The sequence below is a fragment of the Syngnathoides biaculeatus genome, chromosome 19 (genome assembly GCF_019802595.1).
Source record: "Syngnathoides biaculeatus isolate LvHL_M chromosome 19, ASM1980259v1, whole genome shotgun sequence".
NCBI lineage: Eukaryota > Metazoa > Chordata > Actinopteri > Syngnathiformes > Syngnathidae > Syngnathoides > Syngnathoides biaculeatus.
Window position 1 is genome coordinate 16,594,753 of NC_084658.1, and position 26,081 is coordinate 16,620,833.

The 26,081-nt window shown below is 46.3% G+C and overlaps 1 protein-coding gene and 1 long non-coding RNA gene across 2 annotated transcripts in view; one reads left to right on the plus strand and one right to left on the minus strand.

Annotated features, from left to right (window-relative positions):
* The window catches only part of LOC133492503 (uncharacterized), a 239,532-nt gene that overhangs the window by 170,211 nt on the left and 43,240 nt on the right, over positions 1 to 26,081 (minus strand). The window contains exons 2-3 of the long non-coding RNA XR_009792657.1: positions 16,145 to 16,323; positions 14,607 to 14,732 (exon numbers count right to left, since the gene is read on the minus strand). This is a non-coding gene — a long non-coding RNA (uncharacterized LOC133492503). The remainder of the gene's footprint in view (positions 1 to 14,606; positions 14,733 to 16,144; positions 16,324 to 26,081) is intronic.
* The window catches only part of LOC133492499 (cadherin-18), a 57,651-nt gene continuing 47,497 nt past the window's right edge, over positions 15,928 to 26,081 (plus strand). Inside the window, exon 1 of the mRNA XM_061804772.1 lies at positions 15,928 to 15,988. The gene's annotated coding sequence lies outside the window, so the exon portion shown is untranslated. The remainder of the gene's footprint in view (positions 15,989 to 26,081) is intronic.

The window sequence follows — 26,081 nt, forward strand, 5'->3', positions numbered from 1 at the left end:
TGTTCAAATTAACGTTTCTGATTTTTATTTAGCGATGTCCTACTTCATCTTGAGGGTATTATAATAAAACGTCTTCATGTACAGTATACGGCGCGTGTAATGCGTGCAATGTTCTATATCGGCCGATATAGCGGCTATCGTCGTCTTTGTTTGTTTTCTAGCCCCCGTAATCGACGTCGACGTAGGATTAAAAAAAAAACAAAATCCCATATCGGACCGGTTCTGGTCTTCACATTCCTACGCTCGTTTTAAAGTGCCACTGACGGGAGGGCCGAGCGCGTCGTCAGCGCTCTCGAGGAAACGGCGACCGTGACGACGGCGGCAGATGCGGCTGCGCTCGGCACACGCGCTGGGTCATAAATCCAGATTAGAGTCTTCTCGTGGCCCTCCTTCAGCCATCTGTTGCCTGCGCAACACCTTCTCCTTCGTTCGCTCTCCCGCTCATTTTTCTATTTTAATAACCCAGCTCACGCCTCGCAGGGGTTATTTGGATGCGGCTTCAGTCAAAATTGAGAGGAAGTGGTTTTATTTACATGCGCGTCGGCGCGACCCGCGATCACAAACGGTTGTCGCTGTGCTGCTAACTTGGAATGCTAATTGCTTTAGCGTCGGCATTCTTACTCGTGCATTTGTCGGTTTGGTGATCAAGATTCATTTCACACAGCAAATCTGCAAGCTCCATTGTTACATTTTTATATTAAAAATTCTCTTTTGTTACCATTGAGTTCGGTGAGCAAAATACTGAACAGTTGCGTGGCAAAAAAGTAACAAAAAAATATATAAACTTGTGGTGGGCGTTAATCAGTAAATTAATTGACGAACTCTTTTAAAAAGATGGAAAATATTTTGCAGCAAAAAAATATTTAAAATATTACTTGACTTTTTTTTTTTTTAGATATTTACAATAAATCTGTCACAATACATTAAATAAATCATTGATTAAATGAGAATTTAAATGAAATGAATTTAAAGAGTCTCCTCTTACTTTGCATTGAGTCAAATACAACTGAACTGTACTCAAGCAAAAAGTCTTTTAGAAACCACTACAGGGAGTCTATGTCCCAAAAGTAGTCCAATTCTGGTTAAGTACAATACCAAAGTATCCGAACTTCATTACTTCTCACCACTACCTTGGCCAGCTAGGAGACAGTGGAGCGTTGTGGCGGCCATGAATTTTGTGAGCCTCAGATTCCCGCAGCTTTCGACGTTACAAAAGCATCCGGCCGGCGCAGCTTTCACTCGGAATCGTGAATTCCTTGTCAAATTCGACACGGCCGTCGCCGACACTTTGCCAGGAGGTCCGTCTATTCTGCCGGGAAGCGGGCGCCGCCGTGATGGAGCGTCTCGCCTTGCCAGGTGGACACGCTCATTGTCCGGCCGCCTTATCTCCTCAGGGCCATCCCCTTGTGTGAAAATCGCCAAGGCTGACCGAGTACGGGCATTCCCGCGGAACATTCCGGAGCAGGTAGCGCCCCTGCGGAAAGCTGTCAGCCGTGCTAGCGTGGAGCGTGTAAACAGCCCCCGCCGGATGTTTAATTGCCACCAGCAGGATGCATTAGCAATAATTCACCGATAAGGCGAGTGAATGCGGCGACCTCTCCTCTTCTTATTGCTTTCATGGAATCACTTCAAGGCCCCCGGGAGATGGGAGTGATGGGGCGGACATTTCGGAATGCGAAAGCTTTATAATGGACTTGGGGTGGTTTGTTTGGTCAAATCTATCACGGCGCGCGGCAGACATCTGACGCCCTTTAAAGTGATGTTTACCTCCGCCGTGCGTGAAAAGCACCGGCCTGGCATGAGCTCCGGGAAAAAAAGGAAGCCAAAACAACCCAGCGCATTTTCACGCAGAGTGAAGAGGAAATAATATATATGTTCATCCATCCATTTTCTGAGCTGCTTATCCTCACGAGGGTCGCGGAACTGCTGGAGCCTATCCCGGGGAGAACATGCAAACTCCATCCACAAAGGGAGGGCTGGGATTAAACCCGGGTCCTCAGAACTGCCAGGCTAACGCTTTCCAGCTGCGCCACCGTATGAAATTCATTGCACTTAATATAAATATTGATTTTATTTTTTGGATGTGCAGTCCCTTTGCATTGGGGCCGCAAGTCCTCTGAAGCTGCCCGAAGGGTGCATTGTCGCCACCTACAGGACTGGGGTTAAACTGTTTGGCACATTTCACACTTTTGTCCCTTGGCGGAGCCCTGAGCTTCCCCGCGTTAAATGCCAGTTGGCGGTTGGATCGCATCCATGTTACCATAGCGACAGCCCACTACGCCCTCAAACGTGATGCCGACTGATAACCGGAGTTACCCCAGAACGTGTCGACCGCTGTATACGTTTCAGATAAGGTTTTTTTTTTTTTTTTCCAATTGATAAAAGAAATCTGGCACGTTTATAGGGCTAAAGCGATAACCGGGGATTACGCGGGTACACAGGCGTGCTTACTGCAACGCGCAGTTGACGCGCCACAGGTGGGGCGGGAATTTTACCGCACGCTAAACAGTTTAAGAGATTACGATGTTGGTCTGTCAGCGCAGAAGCTGTGTTAAGACACCCCGGTAGAAAAGCAACGTCTGCGCTTCCCGATATGGGCAGCGGTGAGATCCTTTCAAAATGGAGCTCACGGCAGCATTTACAGTGAAAACCGGTTCGCGATCGACCACGGGATGCGAGTGGAAATACGCAGACCAGGAAATCCGCAGTCCGGACGCAACTCAATACATGAAGCTCACGCGCAAGACAGTTTTGTCTGGGAAGGCAGCCAAAAGAGGCATCGCATAAGTTGAAACTGTTACAACTGGAAAAAAAAAAAAAAATTCAGAGGAAAAGGAAATGTTTACAGGAAACCCAACGTTAAATCTCGGGTGAGCCGCGGACACCCAAGTCTTTTTTATTAGCCAAATCTCTCCGCTTAACTGGCGTCAGTTTGACCTCGTAAACGCGACGCATCGATCATGTTATTAAATGTTTACAAGCCTCGCGAGCGGGGCACTCTCACGTGAATTTATCGCCCTCCTTAAGAGAGTTGAGCGCTCTGCTGCAAAGCACTCCAAAGTGGACTCGGAGGGAGGTGGTCAGCGAAGGAAGCGGAGGCAAGACGCGGCGCTCGTGCACCATTTTTAAAAAAAATAAATAAATAAAATACCACCACATTGCATCCATTTTGGAGAGTTTGCTGTCCCAAGTTTTTAAACATTCAATTGCCTTGCACCCGGGATACATGTAATAACTGTGACGCAGTCGCTGGCTTCCCCGAAATGATCACAGCGATATAGTTCGGAAATACAGTTATACGTTTGGTTTGCGCCACTTCAAATTTCACTTTGCGGCACTCTCCCGGATTTTCCGCAGTACTAATCAACGGATCTACCTCGAGCGCAAAACTCTGCCACTTTCAAGCCCGTTGCCAACTTCAAAATCAGTAAATCAGGCAGTGCGGGGTCAAAGGTTAGGTCAACCAAAGCTGCCCAGGGAATACCAAATCAGTACCGCTGGCCGATGTAATTGAGACTGTCTTAACAACGTGATCATTTCTTGAACCAATCAGATTTCATATTCACCTGACAGGCCAAGCCCTCTGATTGGTTCGTCAGAGCTACAATTATCACCAAATTCACGGAGCAAAACCGCAGCAATTAGCACACATTTATACAATTGATAATAAGCATCGATGCTGACTAAGTAGACGTTCATTTTAAACTACTCCAGATGATGCAACGGGGCAGAGTTGCATTCTATTTTTTTTTTTTTTTTTTTAATAGTACTGATGGTGTCTACGATTGTGGCGTGATGGTGGTGGATTAAGTCAGGTCAATCTCCACTGGAGGTCCGAGTAAAAAAAAACGTACAAGCCGCCTCCGCAATCAAGCCTCCGGTTTGGGCGATCAGACGACACCTCACTGGAGTTAGCCATTAGCTTATCCCGCCAGCTGGACGCCAAACTTAGCGTCAGACGTTGACATGCTCGACCTGGGCCAGCGACAAACACACACAGGTTGGATTACCTGGCGCTCCCGATTTCCTTATCCCGGATTTCCCGCAAAGATTAGGAGTAAGAAAATCAGCCTCACGCGAGCCGAAGGAGCGGCACAACTCCGCGACTTCATACCTCACAGCCGCCTGCCGTGTTTGCTCCTCACAAGTAAACACCAGATCCAATCCAATAGCCTTAAAATCTTGAGCTATTTCCAGCTTCTGGAAACGTTGCTCTCATTAGATAATAATTTGTCCTCCAGCGAGGGAGGCAGGAACTTGTTTGTTGGCTTTTTTTTTTCCCCCCCGTCAGAGCAAAAAACACAAACATGTCATCCCGTGGTCTGTTTGATCCCAAGCCAGTGCCTTTGCTTAAAATAAACTTTCGCAGCAGTGCTACTTTCTATAAGATCGAGCGGAGCTGCTGATCTGCTACATTTGGGTTCGTTTCCGAAAATGACAAAAGATTTTAACTAGCATCTAATCGCCTGATCGGCTGCGGAAATCCTCCAAGTGTTTGCGTGGCTACATTTGGATACGACATGACCTCAAACTGTGACCGAGGACCGAAAATAACTGCTCACGTCACAAGCTATGAGTAGAATTGTTTACATAAATCACGGTGCAATAAGGCTAGCGCATTAGCCGTGTGTTGCTACAACTGGACTGCACAACTTCAAAATGTGAACCTAGACACAGAAATGGCTGTGCTATTATTGTCTGCCAGCCAAAAAGGGATCATTCTCAGAACCCACAATTGCGCGAAGCCAACAAGCTGCTAATAACCCAATTAGCCACTAATTGGGCGGATCAATGCTGCTAAAAATGAGTTATCCATTTGTTTGTTCATGCGGACAAAAAAAAAAAAACAAAAAACGGGCTTCCGGAGGAAATTAAACATGATTTAAAAGTATGATACGAATAAATGCAAGTGGATGTTCGGTTGAAGAAGCTTCCGTGTGTTTTCCTGGACAGGAAAAAAGGCTCGGAGCTAATGCACAGGGCCAAACACCGTGGGACTCATGCTCCATGAATTCAGAGTTAGAGTACGTAATGAGGCCTGGAGTGCGAGCAACACACACACTGCGAGCCATGAGGAAGTGTGAGGTGGACCCGCATACAGATCAAGGCGCTCGCCGGGCTTGTGAACAATGGCGCCTCTCTACGGGGGAGCTTCTTGTTGCGCAGAGATTACGGCGACCGACTGCAACCAAACAACAACAGCAACAGGAGGAGAAAAAAAAACAAAACAAAAACCAGGGGCAAGAGAGAGGTTATGTTGTGCCAACCAGAAATGAATTCTCCCTCAAATGTTTGTACGGGCAACAGCCGCTAATAATTAACATGATTACCTTGGTCTGTAAGGCTTTTATGGATATGGCTGGAGTCCCTGTCACTGACGAATGCTAACAGCTGCCAACATTTGAATATAACACCAGAAAGTCCGTTACAGTCGCTTCAGGGGTGCTACCATCAAAAGTTCTGGTTTTGCTCCCTTCAGAGTCTTACGCCTCGATACACTTTCACCCCCGTAAACGGCTACCAACAGTCGAGCCACCTACCAACCTACTTGTTTATACTGCTAACCATTTCACCCGACGCACAGACCACATTGTTCTACCGTTCTTACCTCTTTGCCCAACTGAGCTACTTGCCTGTCCTTCTTCCGACCTATTTCTGCACTTAACTAACCTACCTGTTCTTCTTTCCTAGTTATCCTACCAACCTACTTATCTACTGTATTTATCCTACTACTCTACATATCTGCAGGTCTTACCTACCTACCCATTTATCCTTGCTTCCTACCTACAGTATATGTCAAAATTAAAGTATTTTCCCTATCAATCTACCTACAAATGAGATGTACCGCAATCGTGTTTTTTTATTTTGTCCAGATGAGGGGTACCAAGCGAAAACTTTAGGAAGGTCTTATCCAAACAAACAAAACACAACAGACTACTACTACCAACCGCATGTGTACGTTTCTTGCGCTTTCGTCGTTTTGGCATGGACTCAATCGATAAACATCCCATCTTGACTCTTTTGTGATTGCTGATGTTACATTTTTGCAGTATTTTGTTACATATATTGTTCAGGTAATTTTTCAAACAGGCATATTGTTTTGGCTGTTCATGAATGGCAAATAATCCAACAGTGTTTATAAAAGGTGGAAGAAAAAAAAATTCATCGCACACAAACAAAACCATCAGTCTGTTTATCAGTAAGATTTTTTTTTTTTTTTTTTTATGAAAGTTAAATCTGGTACAAAACAAGGCCTGTTGGATTTATAAAGGGAACATTTTTGTCGATTGAACTCGTGCCAATTCTAACTCTGTCAAAGTGAAAAAAGAGTTCGTTGCATAAAATATTTGTCACTGGCTTTTTTTTTTTTTTTTTTTGCAAAACTGCTTGAGCTCAAGACCATAACCGTAACCCTAAACTACCTTCCCCTATCCTAACCCTAACCCTGAACACCCTCATCCTATCCTCACCCTAACCACAGTTCAATACTCCAGATCAGAATCTTTAACATTTTGCATTGTTTCGAAGATTGATCACTAAGGTTGTAACGTTTATGTTCTGGAACTGTCATGTTTCTTTTCATCACATAAACTTTGGTTTGTCCCTACAGGCCAAATATATATATATATATTCATTGCACGTAAAAGTAACCATCTGTCCTTATTTGTTAGTAGAAGAGATATTCACTTTGCTAAATTTAGGGGCAAAAGGAGGTCAGCTAGATGAATAAATGAAACATTTTTCTGCTGATGAGATGAAACTCATTAAATTTGTCATTCAGTTTCATACGCCACCCCCCCCCCCCCCAATTTGCCATGGCTGGAATGTCGCCCACCAAAAAGGACCATGAATATTTCACGGCGCTGCGCTCGCCCTCACAATCCCTGTTGGCGTTTTTCCCCCGTCGTGCGCCATCGAGGACAAACGGGAGTGACGCAGGTGCGCTTCCGCCTCTCCTTCCCCTTCACGCCGATGACATCTGACAGTGTCAATTTCCACTCGGCGCTTCCACTCGTGCTGCAGGCACCTTTGCGGTGTCGTCTCATCCCCCCGCAAATTCCGTTCATGGGAAATGCGCGCACCTGTCGCCTCACGTTTCGTCAAGGGTCTCTCCCCCTCCCAAATATGTGTTACCTCAGCGCGGGGCTTCCTCTTGACTCACTCTGCGTTAAATAGTGCACTTCCTCCTCGGGCGCATTGAAGTCCAAGGTGCGTGTGGGACCAAAACAAGCCGTGCTGATGCAGAGTTCAGCAGGAAAAGTTCCATTACTTTAATGGCTCCCTTGCACGTTTATGCAGGAACAAGAGAAAATAGATTTGATGATAACTAAAGAGGACTTTTTTTTTTCTGGGGGGGGGGGGGGTTAATGCCTCACAAAACACCCACAAAGGGATTCTTTGGGATGAGGGAACAGCTGTTAAACACTCATATGTCTTTGCGGTAAGTGGGGTCATTTGGGTGTTTGTCTTCCATTAAACGGTGATCGTGTTTTGTTCCTGAAGTTGTATTCATCGAGTGTGAAAAGGTGATGCAATGGTCGACAAAGCTGTCGGTGGGAGTCCTTTTCAGAATCCATCAAAAATGAGTCTTTAAATCGGTGATGCGGTCAGTTGTGAACATTTCTTTTGTCTTAGACTAGTCGGTGTTTGCTTATCAGTAAGTGGTGTTGATAAAATTAACTATTATAAAAGTAAAATGTTAGTACCAATACCTAAATATGACCTTTACCCTAAAACACTCAAATCCCAAAACCAAACCCCCAACCATGAAACTGTAAAACCCATCAACTCCAAGCCACAAGCCCAACTCTAAAGTAACCGTAGGCCTGTTCACCCGAACCAGATAACCTTCACCCAAACTGCTCATCTTAAAACCTGAATTTGAAGGCTACGGCCGGCCCACTAAATATAAAACCTTCACCCAAACCCTTAAATCCAAGCAAAACACTAAAACCTTAACTCTACCTCTAAATCCCAAGAGAAATTGGCTGTTTCAACAGCTGTGCGCCAGTACAATAATTAGGGTCACTGGGTTTTCATCGGGCATTAAAAATGGTCAGATTTCGTTAATGAAGTCGGTTTTATCGACTGTGCAAAGGTTTCAAGATTGTCAGATAAAGCTCGGCTATCCCATCTGACCTGTGACTTTCCATCATGTTCATCCAGTCTTTTATTGGAGCTGCGCTCATTCCTGAGTGGTGTGGACAAAAACGCTGATATGTATGAGTGTGCTTGTCGATAATTAGATGGCCGAATTTCAAAAGCGGTGTCATGGATATACTGTAACCAGAACCCCAAACTCTAACGTCCCCTTACTCCTGACTTTAGTTCAAATTGAACCCAACCTGACCCTAACCACAACTACAGAAGAAAAACTCAAACTCAAGGGAAATAACTGCTCAAATATTACGGGATTACGAACACTAAACGCCATCGAATTTAGCTGCCGTGTCATTGCAATACGTTGGATCATCTGCGTTTTTGCCCTTCATAAATCGGCAGCCGTATTTTTTTGTTTATTATTTTCACGTTTAACCGAGTGTGAAAAGGGTGCGAGAACATCACTGACTCTGAGGCGCAGACACTGCCGGCAGCTACAGCTATCTGCCAGGAAGTGAAACCTTTGGACTTGTGACTTTCCATAATGTTCATCCAAAAATATCGCCCCACAGTTGAACATCGCAAAGCCGCAGTCAGAATGCGGCTCGGCTTCAAAGCCACAAAACGCAGCTCGTCGTCAGACTGGATCAATTTAAAGTTTTATGCTTCCATTTCAAACAGTGGACAGGTTAAAAAGTGAAAAGTCGTTAAGGTGACGACAGAGCGCCTCGACCTTTGTGAGATTGTTTGCCCCAAAATATGAACTACATCAAGTCTATCCGTTTTCTTCCCGCCCGGCGTATCGGATGTCAGGCTCTTCTTGCGGACTGCGCAGTGCTTTTGCGGTCACTCCGCCAGGTCTGCGCTTGGATTTCATGCGCGGCTGCAAAAAAGACGTTATCGACCTCATCAATGATTCAACGGGGCGACGACGTGCGAGCGGCGACGGACATTCGTACGATTTACTGAGGCGATCTGAGTCGCAGCAGTTAAAAAAAAAAAAAAGTGACCTTTCTAAATATTCACTAATTCTATGTAGTGTAATAAATATGTAATATATACAAGTTGCTATCAATTAAGGGACTGAATAAAAAAAAAATGTAACTCCCATGTCTAGCCTGAACCTTCAGTGATTACTGTAAACGCTACCGCTAACGCTAAACCAAAACGCCGAGTGCAACAACCTTATAAAGCCTTAAAAATAACCGGGCCCCCAAAAAAGCCTTCAGCTTAACTTTAACCTGAACCACACTTCCAAAATATGACCCGACTATGGCTCCATTCTTTTAGCCATAACAAGCCCCGACACAATCTATAATGGGATTTTAGTTATAAACGTGGAAAATTCAGTGCGGTGGTGCTGAGGACCAGGGTTCAAATCCCGGCCCCGCCTAATTCGAGTTTGCATGTTCTCCCCGTGCCTGCGTTGTTTTTCCACCAGGCGCTCCTGCTTCCTCCCACATCCCGAAAACATGCCTTAATTGGAGACTCGAGATTGCCCCGAGGTGTGACTGTGGGTGTGAATGGTTGTTTGTCTCGACGTGCCCTGCGAATGGCTGACAACCAGTTCAGGGTGTACTCGGCCTCCTGGACAATGACAGCTGAGATAGGCTGCAGCACACCCGCAAATCTCGTGACGATAAGCGGTTCAGAAAATGGACGGATGGAAAATTCAGTGCCTGCGCCTACTCTACCCTCTTAGGTAGAGTCCTCATTTTTGGAGCTGAGCAGAGCTAATCCTCGAACCCAGAAGCCAAACTTTGGGGCCCTACCCAAACACCTTCCGACCTTCGCTGTCAGCGTCACTGTGACAAAAGTGCAGCGAATGCATTATGAACCGACCCCGCGATCAAATATTCTGTCCGGTCCACGTGAGGATTCACAACAGAGCCCACGACGGCCACATTTTCACAGCGATCGGATCACAAAAGTATCACAAAGAAATCACGTGGTGGTGGTGGGAAATGTTAGAACTTCTGCCGCCCCTGCCTTCAGCCGCCTCTGGCAACGCCGCGGGGATCCTCCGCAGACACACCGGCAAACACGCCCCGTCCCGCTGCCTTCCCGCGTGCGCAGCCTTCATTTAAAAGACCCGCAGTGGTACGCCGTCTCACGCCTGGACGCGCGACGATTCATCCATTCTAACCAGGAAAGGGTACGTGCGGAGGGTGGACGGCAAAACAAATACCCGCCTCCTGCACCGCGACCATTCACGTCAGTCTTTGTTTATGGGCACAGACAGCGCAGTCCTCCTCGTAAAGTACTTTATGGATTTTTAATGGTGGGAAAACACCGAGCCGTCATTAAAATTAGATGCCTTGCAGAGAAGGGGACCAAGACTCATCGCAACTGGCAGCTCGCGGGCCTTTCGGGATGTCAAGTATCCATTTTTTTTTTTTTTTTACACCGCAGAACATATATATTTGAATTAGCCAAATTCGCCAAACGCACTCCACCTCTTTGACCGATGGGAGAATCAATTCAGTTCAACTCAACACTCGGCCGTCATTTTACCAAGCAACCTCATTACGGTTCCGCTGCTGAATGACAGAATGAATTTGCACTAAAAGTAGCAAGTTTATTGTGCACCTCATTTAAAGGGGCATACGCGGAAAGCTCACTTTGCCAGTAATCCCGAATACACGAGAAAGTCTAATCCCCTAAAACTAAAATCCATTCCAGCCCATTTTACCACATTACCCTCAAAAAACAGGTGATTTCATTTAATATAAATAAGAGTAAATGTACACACCCACGTGCAGCAGACCTGGGCTAAACTCAATTCCTCCCTGACATACAAAAATTTTTAATATCGTGCCAATTATTGCTACATACTTCCTTGACACCAAGTACTACTTTGCTATTATCCAGGATTTTTCAGGCATAAAAATGATCCATTCCATTTCCCCGTGTCATAGTTTTGTTGTGCCGTCCTTTTTTTTTTTTTTTTTTACTTTTAAGATGCGTAATTGCACTTAAAGGGGACATCGTATCGAAAGTTACTTGTGGAAAGCAAGGCGTCAGATATTACGGCGCAATAAAGAACAAGTAGTGCAGCGAGTCTTTGTAGGCCGAGACCCAAAAGTGGGTCGCGGAGGGTTTAGAACGGTGCAGAATGTTCCGACTCAGGTCCAAATTAAGCTTACATCACCGCCGTAGGAACATAAACCGAGAACCCCCTGTACGGTGAAATCTTTAACGAGTTTCGCAGCTTGAATTCGTGTACGTGTGTGTGCATATCATGCCATTTGCAAATAGATGTTTGCAAGCTTACAAAGTTCTTTTTGTGACTATCCTTACAAGGGGCCAGCCTCAGCAGTGGGATCCACCGCCGATGTACGTAGAACACCGTTTAGACTAATTCAGATACATACGAAGGTCAAACGAAATCAAAGAATATAAATTCCTTTTCATTACTAGTATTGATCAAAGATTTTCTTTGGAAAACCCCTCCGGCCACGCAGCGCGAAAGAGCGGCGATGAGACCCCCCCAAAGCCGTGATTTGGACAGGTGTCATCAAAAAGTTCTCGTCGCAGGAACGACCCTGCGATCGATAGTCGGGTAACCTTTCCGGCACGGTGGAATCTTGTTGTTCGGGAGAAGCAGCTTTTTTTTGTTGTTGTTTTTGTTTACCGGGATTAACACTTCTATGTGCACGCAAGCTCTCCCGCCGTCCATTAATAAATCATCTGCGGGATCCATGCGCATTTACTACCGTCATCCAGCTTTATAGGCTGTTTACTACTGTTTTAATACCACTTTACCGCCTCCCACCGGAGCCTTTCATCGGGCTTTATTCAAGAGCTTTGTACTTTCATCTTTTTTAATGCGGAGTCTTCAGAGTCTTTCCTCCTCCTCTTATTCTTCTATTCACTTCTTCAGGACAGACTGCTCAATACTCAGCCCGCTGAGATAAGGAAGGTGAGTTTCGACAATTCGGTCGCGGGGAAAACGCAGCAAGAGCTGAAATTTCAGAAGACGTCAGACCGCAGATTAGCCGCCGGTGACTTGTGACGCCACAAAAGTAACTGTACTTCGGATCGTTTGGAAATGTGTCGTCGAAGGCGCAGTTTGAAAACGAAACAACGAACGTCGTGGTTGTATTTGGGCGGAGAAATGCACCTCCGTCACCCTTGCAAGATGGACTTGATCAACGGTATGAAAGGGGAAATATGGACGACTGCGAATCGCCCTGAAGTTGTGCACGTTAAAGTTTTGCTACACACATTGGAACGTTTAATTATTTGCTACAAACCCAACATAAAGACGAAACATCAGACATTTAAGTGTTCCGATAATCTCAACACAGAACACCACATCGAGATTCTGTTCCACCGCAATGTCAACAATCAAAAGTCCTCCGACGCAGTGAACATGGGTAAGTTCACTGGAATCGGCCATAAAGATCCCTGGAAATGGTTTTAAAAGAGCCTTTGCGTTACAGTAGCCTGGATCCCCTTGTGCTAGTGTTGCTACGGCAACAACCCATAATCAAAATAACCTTGCCCCCCAGGTTAAGGGTCGCCAATGGCGTCAATCAGCGCGACGGACGTCACCAACGTCAGGAAATGCATTTTACTGAGGGAAAACCCAGACAGGGGTCTACATTTGCATTTTCCTTCGGACCGCCAATTAGCCCGCGTAGGAAGCGCCGGCGCTCGTGTTACCGGGCACGCGCTTCGTCCTAACGCTAGCCGTCAATCAATTAGTCAGTCATGTCCGACCCGCCTCCGCCGCTTCGGGCCAGCTGTTGAGGCTGCCCGGGAATTCTAGCCGAACCTCCGCTGGCTGGATCTGAAGACTAACTCCATGAATAATGAACGCCTCCGTAGAAGCCAGAGGAGGAGGGAGAGAAAGAGAGATAGACAGAAAGAGAGAGAGAGAGAGAGAGAAAGCGAGAGGGGTCCTTGAGGAGCAACGGCATGATGGAAAGCGGCGAGAGGAGGGCAACTTGTTAGTCTTCGCTCATCAATTAATGCGCGGAGGAGAAATCAACAGGATGGAGAAGCGATGCGTCATGGGCGCGAGATGGGGACGGAGGAGTGATCATTACAGAAAGGCGAGCGGGGATCGCGGTGGGCAAGATCCGTCAAGTGGAACCCACCACTTGGGGAGACAGCAGGAAGTAAGAGGAAAGGACAGCAGTCACCAAAGTACACTTGGTTCTACAAGGACCCAAAACTTATACTGGATGATGTGATGATGATTTTTAGTAGTAGTTCAGCTCCCGTTTCGTGCTGGGGAACAAAGTTCACTCCATAAACGTCTTCATCTTCACATCATATTTCAGTTTACCGTCACACCTGACATGACGAGATTTTAAAACCTGATCTTTAACTTCAGCAGCCTTTTCTAGATTTTGCAACTTTTGCGGGATTTGTGGTCAACCGGGAAATTTCAAGCTGGACACGTTTGTTTTTGTCTAATTTTAAGGTGCCGAATAGTAGTTTTATTTTTATCTGTGCAACTTGCTGTACTGTAGTTTCTTTTCATTTGTGTAAATTTGCGGGGATTAATAGTCATCTTAATTGAAGCGGTGCAACTTTAAGAGATTTAATGTTGTCTGCTTTCGACCTGCCCAACTTTTAGTTTGCATTTCTGGCGTTCTGCGAAATGTTCAGAACAGGAAATGCGCTATTGACAAAAAGATACGTATGAAGTCTTCACAGTCAGCCAATCGAATGATCAAAACACTTCCTCGCCAATCATCGCTGGACTCCCGCCTAACTGGAATTTGTATGATCGGCGAGTAGAATTTGAATCAAGAAGCGTCAGCATCGGAACAAAAGGTTTGCTCAAGTAGCCGCGCTATTTTGCTTTCTATATCCCCGCGCCAATGTTATTTCTTTCCAATGTGCGCCGAGGACCGTGACGACGCATTCGAGGGCCCGCTCAGATGACGGCCACACGTCCAGCCGGCGCCGCTCCGGAGCCCCCCGCGGGTCGCCGCGGCCTGTCATTGTCACCAATTGTGTTGACACTCGAGGAGGGAAGTGTTTTTGTCAGCGCCAAAACACGGCGGCGGCTGAGAATCGGCGCCGAGTGCCAAGTGTGAGGTTCAAATGCTGTTTACGCTTCCTGTGAACAGAAGCTCTGTAGGCAGTCGCGTCTGGGCCCGAACGCACATGACGATAGGATCTGTTTTCATGGGTTCTTTTTTTTTTTCGTAATCTTCTCAGCAGTGAATTGTCAGCGTCTCTGTCACAGCCGGTTATTTTGCTCCTCGGCGGATACGTAAACACGTAAATAGACGCCTCGGTGGGATGGAATCTTATTGAGCAAGATGACCAAAACATTCAAGTAATGCTCAAGAAAACCAACATTTGTCTTTTCCCTTGTGACAAACACAGCAAATGAGATGTTATGAATCTTCCGACTGGACTTCCTGAGTAAATACTGAGGCCGAAATGCTGAAAAGGGACGAGTCGCATACCCATGTTTTATAACATCGCAATTACTACATTGGAAAAGAAAACATGCTGACGACTTATCGCGTGTGACTTACCGGCACTTCCTAGCAGACCGCAGCACATACTCGTATAAGCCACCTCCCCCACCGGTGTCGCGCCAAAACGGGCCCGGAAGCGGCAACGCGGCGCCAGACATCCGTGAAATACGATGAAGAAGACTCCTGGAAGAAATTGAAGATTCTTGATCGGCTACGGTCTTGTTTCACGTCACAAACACGGATTCCCTGGTGCGAATTTCGCATTTACGAGCGTTGGCCCAGGTAAATTCCGAGCGAGGGTCGATCGCTTTTAACGTACCCTACGCACGACAGTCGCTCAGGATCGTCTTTCAGAGACAACCATTGACGAAAAGGGGAAACTTGGGCCTGATTATCAGTGTGCGGACGCGCACTCGGTTTAACAGGCGCTGGTTGCATTTCAGCTGACAATCAGGGACTCTGTGGTCCGGCCGAACTCTCTTTTGCCCGCACACAAGGACATGGAACCGTAAATATTGAACAGGTTTAACATTTACGATCGTTGGCTGCTGACCGATTTCCTTGGGAGGGAGTATAAATCACCCGTTAACGGGCCACAAGATTATCTTTCAGAGACATCTGATTATGATCATAAGCGGGGCGCAAATCATGCCCCGTTTGTGGACCCCAAACGTCCCATTTAGGCAAATATTGCCAGTTACTTTATGTACGCTATTTGCTTACACTTGTTGATAAATCTCATGTCATGGTGAACCAGGAGGATTGAAATACGTTTATAAAATCTTGAAATCTTAAAAACATTCATGGTGTAGTGAGGCAGTGTGCCATTTATTTACGTACAAATCTTTATTCAATTCAAATCCTTTTTTTTTATTTTTTAAATATCTCAAATTCAAGTGCAAACTGCATAAACAGTATGTTTTTTTTAAAGGAATAAAAGTATTTGGTGTATTTTTACGGGAAATATGTATAAAAGTTTGAGAACCACCGCCGTTTTAAATTATTTTTATTATTCCCTTAAAGTGGAGAAGCACGCTTGTGTGCGGATGTAGAAAATGAGAAAGGGATAACATATCGCTTCCCGATCGCTATCTCATATAATCACGTGTTAACAGAGAAAACGAGGAGCAGATGAGGGAGGAGATAACGGAGAGAGGTAAGAGAGGATGAGGAGGGAGAGAAGGAAGAGAGAGAGAGAGAGAGAGAGAGAGAGGAAAGGGGATAGGGGCGGGGCTCGGTCGCCGATCGACGCGAGAGGCGACCAATGAGGAGCCGGAGGAGCTTCGGGCTGGACTCGCTGGTCCTGCTGCCGCCATCCGCCCGCACACACGCGGGAGGGGGGATGCCAGCGAACAGCCGGGCGGGCCAGAAACGGAACCGCGATGGAGAATACAGACGACCGACGGCTTTTGACTTTTTAGGAGGAAGCTCGGCCCCGGGTAAGTTTTTTTTTTTTGTTCATCGCTCTACTTGTTCTCCCCCCAGCTCTGAAATATTTCAAAGCTGCAACTTTTCACTTGTGTGGAGGGAAATTAAAATATATATATATATATGTTTGGGTGATGCGAGGGAGGAAGACGAAATGTGACGCTCACTTTTTCACGGCTCATTATCGTGATGAGGAGGAAGGCAGACGCTCTTCTTCCTCCTGCGTGCGGCGTGCGTAAAACCGCAGCGAATGACGCTCGGGCTGGTCGGTTGGGCGCGTGCTCGCGGGGGAGTTGGAGGATATCCGGAGCGTCCGCCCGGTCGGTCGTCAACGGACGCTTGAAACCTGCATGGAAGAGAAGTGGGGGTGAGGGGGGGGGGGTGAGCGAGTGAGTGCTGCAGCCTCCCCTGCAAAGGAAAGAACGCCTCGTTGTGGCTTTCGGCGAGTGCGTGCACGCGCCCGAGCGCCGTCCCCCGGTCGACATCCCCATCGATTGGCTTCCATTCGGGTGCGCGTGCGCGTCCGCGCCGCGCGGTCCGCCGTTTGCCGACTTTTGCAAACGTCGCCGGCGAGGAGCGTCACGTGCACGGGACGCCCGATTAGGTGCACCTGCGAATCCGCCGCGTCGGCCGACGGGAGAGCAGGCGAGGCACGCCGAAAAAGATGAAAATCATCTCCCGACACATTCGAGCGGGAAGATAAAAGATGACCAAATAGCAGCTTGGCCAGATTATAATATGCGATTCACTTTTGGTCGACACTGACGGAAAAATAATGTGCATTTATGATTGCGCTCATTTCATGGAGATGGAAAAAAAAAAAAACCTCACCGAAACATGAGAATCTGTTACAATTATTGTATAAAAGTGACTGCATAGCTCAGAAAAATATTAGGAACAGTGCCGTTTGCCATTTTAGATCCAGTAAACATAATATTCCTATCAATAAAGACAGTTTTGTCAACAATAAATAAATTAGAAAGAATATTCGTAAAATAATGGGAGGGTTTTGAGTAGTAGTTTACCAGTTCGCGGTAAATTTGATAAACCGCCGCATAGTAGATGTCGGGAACAAAACAAAATCCGTGCTAGCTAGCAATAGCAACACCGGTAATCGCATTTCGTAGTTTGAGCAGGTTTTGTGGATTTTGTCTCTCGAGGATTTTGCACGTCTTTGTCACATAATGTTCAGTTTGGAATTTAGCGATTTCGGTGAATTTGGCGATTCGTAGCGGTTTTCTGCGACATTAGCGGCCGGGAAACCGCTCCGTGTAAGGCCTGAAGCTTCTAACTGCAGTTGAGCAACAATATCAACAACGGGAAATTTAAAGAAACTACAGTTGAGGTAAAACATCCAGATTTCATTTTTTGGGAATCAACAACTTTTGTCGCGCATGCTAATTAGCTTTAGCACCACCAGTTAATTTGCCCTCGTTTTTTTCCCCCACTCACTGTCTTTGATATTGAAGAAGCTTCCTTACAATCATGTGCATTTTATTTATGCTAAGACAAAAAATAAATCTTCAAAATCAATCATAATAAAATGGATGTGTTGAGCTCGGATTTAGCATCTTCGCAATTCATACAGAAGTCACATTTTAGCGCTGCCATGTTGGTTTGCAGGCTCTGTGTGATTGCTGAAATAATTGCTATAATGTAAAAATTGATGCTGAACTAGCTGCTGCTTAAATTATTGATCAGTCAGTTCGACAAGTAAAATATCAAGAACACACGAGTGTAAATGGTGGCTTGTGGACATTTTTATTGTATACTGCTTTTAGAAACTGATAATGGGATTTTTTTTTTTTAAATCAATTATCAAAAATGTAAGGATGGATGAAAATGGGAATTTATGGACTGGGTTTAAGGTTGACAGATGATAATGATGACAAGATGGCGGCAAGGTACTGCAAATGAAGCTGCAAGTAGCAAATATGCAGGGGTGTGATGTCGAATTTGAAAACTATCCCGCTCGCAGCCAACAGGGGGCATACTTGCACTGCATCTGCAAACTGCTAAGATTTGCACTGATATAGTGTATATATATATATATATATATATATATATATATATATATTGATTATCAAATTCTTTTTCATTATTGTCTGCTATCCAACCACACAAAGATGAGAAAAAGATCCAAGGACGAGGATTGTGTTAGAAGTCAGACGCAGCCACGCCTCACGAGGCCTTCCGAGGCGCGCGCCGGCTTCCGACTCGGGTGCGGTGCTCTGATAGCGTGCACGCTTGTTGCGGGGGTCGGCAGGGGTGGGGTGGTGAATATTTTGTAAGACAGCGTGCTGATATCATCAGTCCAGAACATTCCCTTGTATGCAAAGGCCACAGAGCTAATTAGAGCCCTATTAGTCTTAACTGTGACAGCGAGTCGGGCAGTGGAAGGACTTTTGCGAGTCAAGGCGCCTTCACAAGTACCCGCCGCCGACATCAGCACACTGCGCACGGCGGGCGAGTGGGAGGTGAAACGCTACGCTGGCGCACGGCGTGTTTATCCTGTTGTGCTCCTGCCCCGCCGTTTCCATCCACTTTGGCGTGGCGTGAGGAATTGCTTCATTTCCCTTAACTGCTCTGAAAATGATTAGTCGTCCGCTACAAATTGTTCATCTATCAATGCCGGCGACGTAGAGTGACGGGCGGAAGGATTGAATGCTCTTCCACTAGACGGCAGCTTTGCATTCAACTCAAAAGGCTGACATTCCGCACGAAGTAAATTCCCACTTAAATCCAGATGAAAAAGTCGTTACTTTGGCAAACGGTGCACCTATGCATAGATACGGGTCATCATTTGCTAGCGGGGTAAAACCGTACTAGCGTTGTTCAATACCACTTTTTTTTTTTTTTTTGTCAGACAAGTACCAGTATGAATATTCATGTCTTTCTTTTTGACGCATGCGATGATTCGCAAACGCATCAAAAACGGCCGCGGGCGCAGCGCCGACGACTGACGAGGAGCTTTTGTCATTGGTTGCTATCGGCGGCATTCGCTAGCACCTGATACCTTGAAATAAGGCCGGTCCAAATGGAGACAAATAAGAGTTTCAAAGCATGCGGCTGTTATCGGTTCCCATTTTCCGCTAAGAGATCAAAGGTTTAATCACGATGGAAAATCTCGAGATGGCATCAAGGGAAAGAACATAGCACTTGTCCAAATTGATGGCTTCCACGACTTCGCTCACGAGGGGCCACGTTAGCACGGCGCCTGGGGAGTGCCGGGCTACGTTGTGATATCTCGGGGTTCGCTTTTGTCCCATCTGTTTGGAATTTTACTTTAGTTTCCACGCTCTCGGAAATTGCCGCTTATCAACGGGCATTTCTTTTATCTGTTGTTCTTAACATACATATCTATGCAAATGTCCAATCTGGACAGAAATCACCCCCCACGGATAGAATACAAAATCCATCCATGCGTCCATTTCCTGAACGGTTTATCCTCACAATGGTCACGGGAGTGCCGGACACTATCCCAGGTATCTTCGGGCAGGGGGCGAGGTACACCCTTCAACTGGTTACCAGAATAAATTACAATATTTACTATAAATCTCGACATTTTGGCCTGAATCTAAAACAGGCTGCCAGGAAGTTACATATGAGGTCTCAAAAAGAAGGAGAGTCGACCTCCACCGACACGAGGAATGCCTCATTGAAAAGACGGGTCGTCCTTTCGCGCGTTCAGCGGCAATCTTATTTCCGTGCTGTTTATTCATTTAGGGAAGTGTGGGTGTGTGGAGAGAGGAGGGGGGTGGTCTTCAGAAAAAGCGGGAAGGGTTTTGATCAGCGGGTTCGCCGGTGCAATCTTATAAATCCCGAGTGCGACAAGTTAAATAATCCACGCCTTCTGATGCCGAACGGTTCCCGGAAATAAATGATGCGTGGAATTTGCAAGCAAAGAGATGACGAACCGCCGAACGACGAGGGGAAGAGGGTTGGAGGGGGGCGGGGGGTCGGGGGGCCGGGACGGTTTGTTTTAAATTCCTCGCAGGAAGGAGAAACACGAGCGAGGGGAATAAGAGCCTTCCGGCGAAGTAAAATGTCTCGGGCATGATTGTCTCGCCGTCATGACATTGTGAAGCTGTCACATGACGCAGTGAAGACAGGCTTTCTTCGGCTCGGGAACGCTTGCAGAATTCCCGGGGGGGGGTTAAACCCCTTCACACTTCCGAGGAAAGCAACATCCTGGCATCGGAAAACAGTCAAGATCGTGGAAAGGACCCTCCTGGCTTTGGACATGAAGTTGACCAATCAGCTGGATTTTGTTAGCTGGATTCCTTTCGCTGAAATTTGAACATGAGAGCACAAACAATCGTTTTTAGGGATTTGGGGCAATTCTACGTTGGGTCATTGCACCATGGAAACTATGCATCATGGACCATTGCATTTATGGGATTCATATTCCTCAGGAGCAGTGCATTGTGAGATCGCCGAGGTCAACGGGTCAGGGAACTGGTTCATCATGGGGTTTTCGGTTTGTTTGAGGATTACGGCATTATGGGACTGATGCGTCATCTTGGTCAACGTGTCTTTTGGTCAGTTCAACATTGTACCAGTGAAACGTCGGGTCACCGGAACACCCATCAATACATTCATGGTTCAATATGTAATAAGACCGGTGCTGCAGAACCGGAACATCACTGGGTTAATGTACCTTAAAAGCATACCATTATGAACGCGTAACGTCATCACTACATCACTGAATCCATTTCAACATGGGACTATAATTCCACTGTAAACAATGCACGTAGGGTGCTACGATATTGCAAACGAGCTGTCATGAGAGGCGCTCGCGACAATGGGCTTGATTCTCGCCTGCGGTGTAATGCTGATGAGAAGCTTTTCTCGCTTTTTCTCGCCATATTTGCCCCGTTTTTTGATCTGTGTCTTTTCCAAACATGCAAAGCGAGTCACGGCCCGGCGTGCCGCATGAATAGTTAATGTGCTATTAGGTGGGCCGAGTCCCCCTCCCCCTCCCCGCCCCCCACTCCCTTCGTGCACGCGTCGCGTTTGCTGCCTTTTAAACGGCTCTTAAAGGATCCGCCGTCATTATGTAACCGTAGCACATTGCTGCTCGGCATTCTGGGACATGCAAACGTGTCGGGACTTTTGTCGCTTTCGCAAAACTCATCCGGCGGAGGTGAACTATTACATTAACTGCTCATTTTCGCAATCAGTCAACATGCTTTTATTTGCTTTTTAAAAGCGCGAAGAAATTGGATTATTTGGTAGCGTCGTCCCAATGCGGCGGAAGCGTAAAATTGCAATTAACAAATCACTTGAGGAAGGAAATCAACCCTAGAAAAAAAACACTCCACTCATCCAGTTCGCTCATCCAGCGTTCAGATACTATCAATCTCTTCAGTGACGTTTATCTTTTGAGAAGAACAGGAAGGACTCATTTGAGTGTACGCCCTTTGTATATTTCGTCAAGATCAAAACCATAATTTGAAAACTTGTACCAGACTTGAAAACCCAATTCAATCCAGGCTTCTAATCCCAACGCTGAAACCCCGAGTCAAAACGCTAACCCCGACTTGACACTTTCAATTAAACCCGTAACAATGACTTCAAACCCAAATTTGAAACCATAACCTAGTTGTGAAACTGAAAACTCTTAAAAACTGGCTACCTAATCCTAATTTAAAACCTAAACTTTAAACCTAGTCTTGCAACCGTAACTCGAAGGCCTAACTTTTGTTTTGAAAGCGAAATTTCGCACCCCCCCCCAACCCTTGCTTGAAACCCTAAACATGGTTTTAATGACCATAATTTGAACCCCAACAACCTGTTTTGCTGGTCAGGACCCCCTAACCCTGACTTGGAACTGGAACTGAAAACTCTAAACTTTGACTTTAAATGGAACTCCTAACACCTTGAAACCTTGGCTTGACGCATTAATTTTGAGGCCTCTCGTTGGTTTGAACCCTTCTAACCCCGATCCCTGGTCGGAACCTCTATGATTTGCCATAAAACCACAATTAAAAACCCAGAAATTTGTCTTGCATCATTAACTAGAATCCCAAACAGACCTAACCCTGGTTGGAAACCGCCAAACCGTGGCTTGAAACCCTGGCTTGACACATTAATTTCGAGCCCTCTCGTTGACTTCAACCCTCCTAACCCTGATCCCTGGTCAGAACCTCTATAATTTGCCTTGAAACCACGATTAGAAACCCTGAACTTTGTCTTGCATCATTAACTAGAATCCCAAACAGACCTAACCCTGGTTGGAAACCCCCAAACCGTGGCTTAAAACCTTACATTCACACTCTTACCCTTGTTTGAAATCTTTATTTGAATCCATACCTCTAACCGGAAACCCTCATTTGGAACCCTAACCTCAACGACGTCAGTTGAATCGGGAAATTGCATTTTAATACTTGCTCAGACAGTTCTCTTCAATCGCCTTGAGAGGACCCCCCCCAAAAAAAAAAAAACAAAAAAAAACCTCAGACGTGAGCAAGCGAGCAACCCAACCCGCCTCTAAAACCAGTCACCGACCCACCGACTCGCAAGTCGACACGCAACGGTGAGTGGAGGCGCCGTAATTGGAGCGAGGCCGGCGCGCTGTGATGTTGCGTGGGAGAAGGACGGAACGCCTCCGCTAATTCAAGGATGGAGGAGGGCGAGGATGATGCGAGCGAGCGAGCGAGGGTCGGCCACTCCTCACTCGTTTCTATTTAACTGCGGTTCCGGTGGCCCTGGGGGGTCCAAATAAGACGGCGTATTGGTCCATTATTTACTACTAGTCTACACACAGCTAACATTGAGGAAAATATGTCCCAGGCATGGACAAACATGATGCATAACTTTTGAGTGAAATGACACCTGGTTACCTCTCAGTGGTTGGGAACCCCGACAGTCGCCTCCCAACAGGGGAAACAAAACAAAAAATTGGACTACAGAGGAATCAAAGTATTTGGCGAGGATGGCATCGGACACGTTGCCGGTTTTGGGGGCTTGGGGGAGCCTCACAGGAGCAGCACAAATTGAGAAATAACGAGTCGGAATCAAAGGAGAAGCCACCGCCGCTGCTGAGCAGGAAAACATTCCCGAATAAGAAAAACAATCCTCCCAGGTGGCCCGGGAGGTCCCCCGCCTTTTCTTGGGTCGCCGAGGAAAAGTCAACGTCAGCTCATGTGATATGCAAATGTTTTTAAATGCTAACGAGGAGAATAATATTAATGAGACCCACACGATATTCATCACAAGGTGGACACCTGCTCCGAGTCTTTCTTTCAAACCTTAATTTCGGACCTTTCCGTGGATTTGAAATCCTAAATCTTGCGACGGAGGCACTGGGAGAACAAGCTGGGATTTGAACCCCGGTCCTCAGAACTGCGAGACCAAGACTTTAGTCAGTTGCGGCACCGTGCCGCCCCATCGGATTCCAAATCTAATATAAAATGCTAATTTGAAATATAAACCAGACCTGACACCCAAAATTGAAATCCGGACAGTGTTTGAAACCCCAACGTGACATTTAATTCTGAAACTTAATGCAATAATAATAATTTGTGGAGTCCAATACTAAATGTAATCTCTAGCTACGCTTGAATTGAAACCATAATTTGAATCCCTTAAATTTATGAAGTGTAATTTAATATCTTAACTTCTGGCGCTTCCGCGCATTGCACTCTCACACGGGAATCTACGTGGTGGCGGCTTATCGCGCTCTGAAACGCTAACGAGAAAAGCTCGGTTGCTCTCGCCAGGGCGGTCGGGCCCGCCGCCCGGATCCCAAATCCCGCCCGGGTGGTCGTCCGCCAAAGCCGTCCAGACCGCAGCGGGCGACGTGCGCGTCGAGGCGTTACGACGACGCTGCGGGCAGAACGAATGCCGCGCATTTCCGTTCGGGATGTTCCCGTCGCTTCCACTCGACTCCGAGTTTTGACTCGCCGCGGCGTCACTCAAATCCTGCGAGCTTTAAGAAGAAACGAGCTCACCCAACCGGCACGCGATCGTCGGACGGCTCGCGAAGTGACCGCAAGCGGCGGAGGAAAACAATAGCCCAAGATTGAAATGTATTGCGTTGGCTGGACTGTATATTACAGAGTAATTACCTATCTATTATCTACCATTGCAACAACTTCAGATATTGTATGACAATAACATGACAGAAAGTTTTTCAATTAAGGTCAGTCCATGGTAAGGCTCTCAAAATAGGGTTTCAAGCCAAATTAAGGTCTTAAATTTGGGTGCCAAGCCAGGGTGAGAGTGCCTTGCTGGATGTTTTCAAATGACTGGAAAATTTTAAAAAGTACTTTTTAATGCGGGTTTAAAAAAAAAAATTAATTATGCATGATTTTAGCATTTGATAGAGAGAAGAACTATTTTGTATTTAACAACACGCAAAGCGGCAACAGGAGAAAAAGGTGACATTTGGCTCTCCAAAGTTTGTTGTGTCACAAGCTCCCGGGAGGTGATGCGCATTTTCAAACTTTGCAACTGGGTCACATGTTGTAACAACAACTTGTGTGCACAACTTTCAAAAAATAAAAATAATTAAAAAAAAATCGCGTCACGGCGCGCAGGTACAGTATATTTTTATTTATCTGCAAATGAGACATGTACAAGGTTTATCCGGCAAAGACGCTTCTTGCTCGCTAACTTTGCGTTTTATATTTAGCGAAAAGACTCCCAGACTTTTTCTTCCCGACATCGGAGAAAAATGCAGCGGGAAGAGGGTGGCAAAAAAGTGGAAATTGAGGCACGTACGACGTTATTTCACAGCGTCCCCCGCCTCTGAGATGAGTTTTATTTATTTCGGGTTTTCAATCAGGATTTCAAACGAGGACTGGGATTTTAAATTTGTGTTGTAGTTTAGCCTAGCGAGGATGAAAGTTTCATGGTAGAGTTTTACATGAGTTGAAAGTTGGCGATTGAAATTGCGATCTCGAGCAATGCGTTTTCAAACGGGCGATTCCATCACGTTTAGGTTTGTTTACCGAAATCAGGAGTACAACGGCTCAGTGGCGGCCAAGAATGAGCAGATGGCATTTTTGGAGTGTTTGGAGCGCGTCGCTGTTGACTTTGGTGGCAAGCAGGGACGACTGACGCTCCGCGACGCGTCGCGCGGGCCGATTAGCTTCAGCGCTAATCTGTGTTTAAAAACCTGCTGCTACTCGCTCGCGATGGGCTGTCAGAGTGGAGACTCGAGACTACATCCTGAATGCAAATCCCGAGGTTTTTCTGTTTTATAGAGAAATGCTCGGGATGAAAGAAACCCTGCTTACAATCGTTAAATAAAATAATACAAAAAAGTTGTCAATTGACGTTGCAAATCAATGTAACAAGCAGGCGTGGGCTGTGTGAAAGCTAGCTCGTACTTTTCCCCCTCTTACGGGAAGCACTTCTAATCAACCAACCCGGCTGCGAGAAGAGTTCCATCGGACGGAACGGGTCAAAACCTTCAGCCCGGCAGGAGTTTTTCCACGCCACTCGGCTCAAGCACGCAAGAGCGCAACAGCGGCAAACAGCTGGACACGAATGGGAAAAGAGAGGCCAATAAAAGGGGCTCAATTTACTCAGCCGTGTCCTTCGCGCTTTCACACCGCTGTGGGATTACCGTGCACACTTATCACCTCTTGCTTCCAACTTAATAATTTTATGCAAATGGACAACTAGCTGGAAAAGAACACGAGTGCTCCTTCCAGCAAGTAGGATACAAAGTGGGGGGGGGGAGAGAATCAGCGGCCACAGACTTTGGAAAATTCAACCCCTGAAGACGGGAAAGTTCAGCAACATGAAATTTGGTGGACATTTCTTTCATGAGTAGACACACGCAGACAAAAAAAAAGTCTTGGGAAGTCTGCCATTGTGGATTGCGGCGGCCATTGAAGGCTCATTTTGGCTCCGTCGGGGAGGGGCGGGGGGGGTGGGTGGTGGACACGTCGAAATGTCAAGACACGAACCAAAATGGGCAAAACATTTGTCACGGTGTGCTCGCAGATTTGGTGGATCGTCGCAAAAGGTTTCTGATTAGAAGTGGACTTCCTTTCAAAGGTATTCTTTGATTCAGAGATCAAACGGCTGCTGCGGATTTCGTAGAACTCTCCATCAAATAGTTTGACATTTGCTGGTTGGCATTTCCAA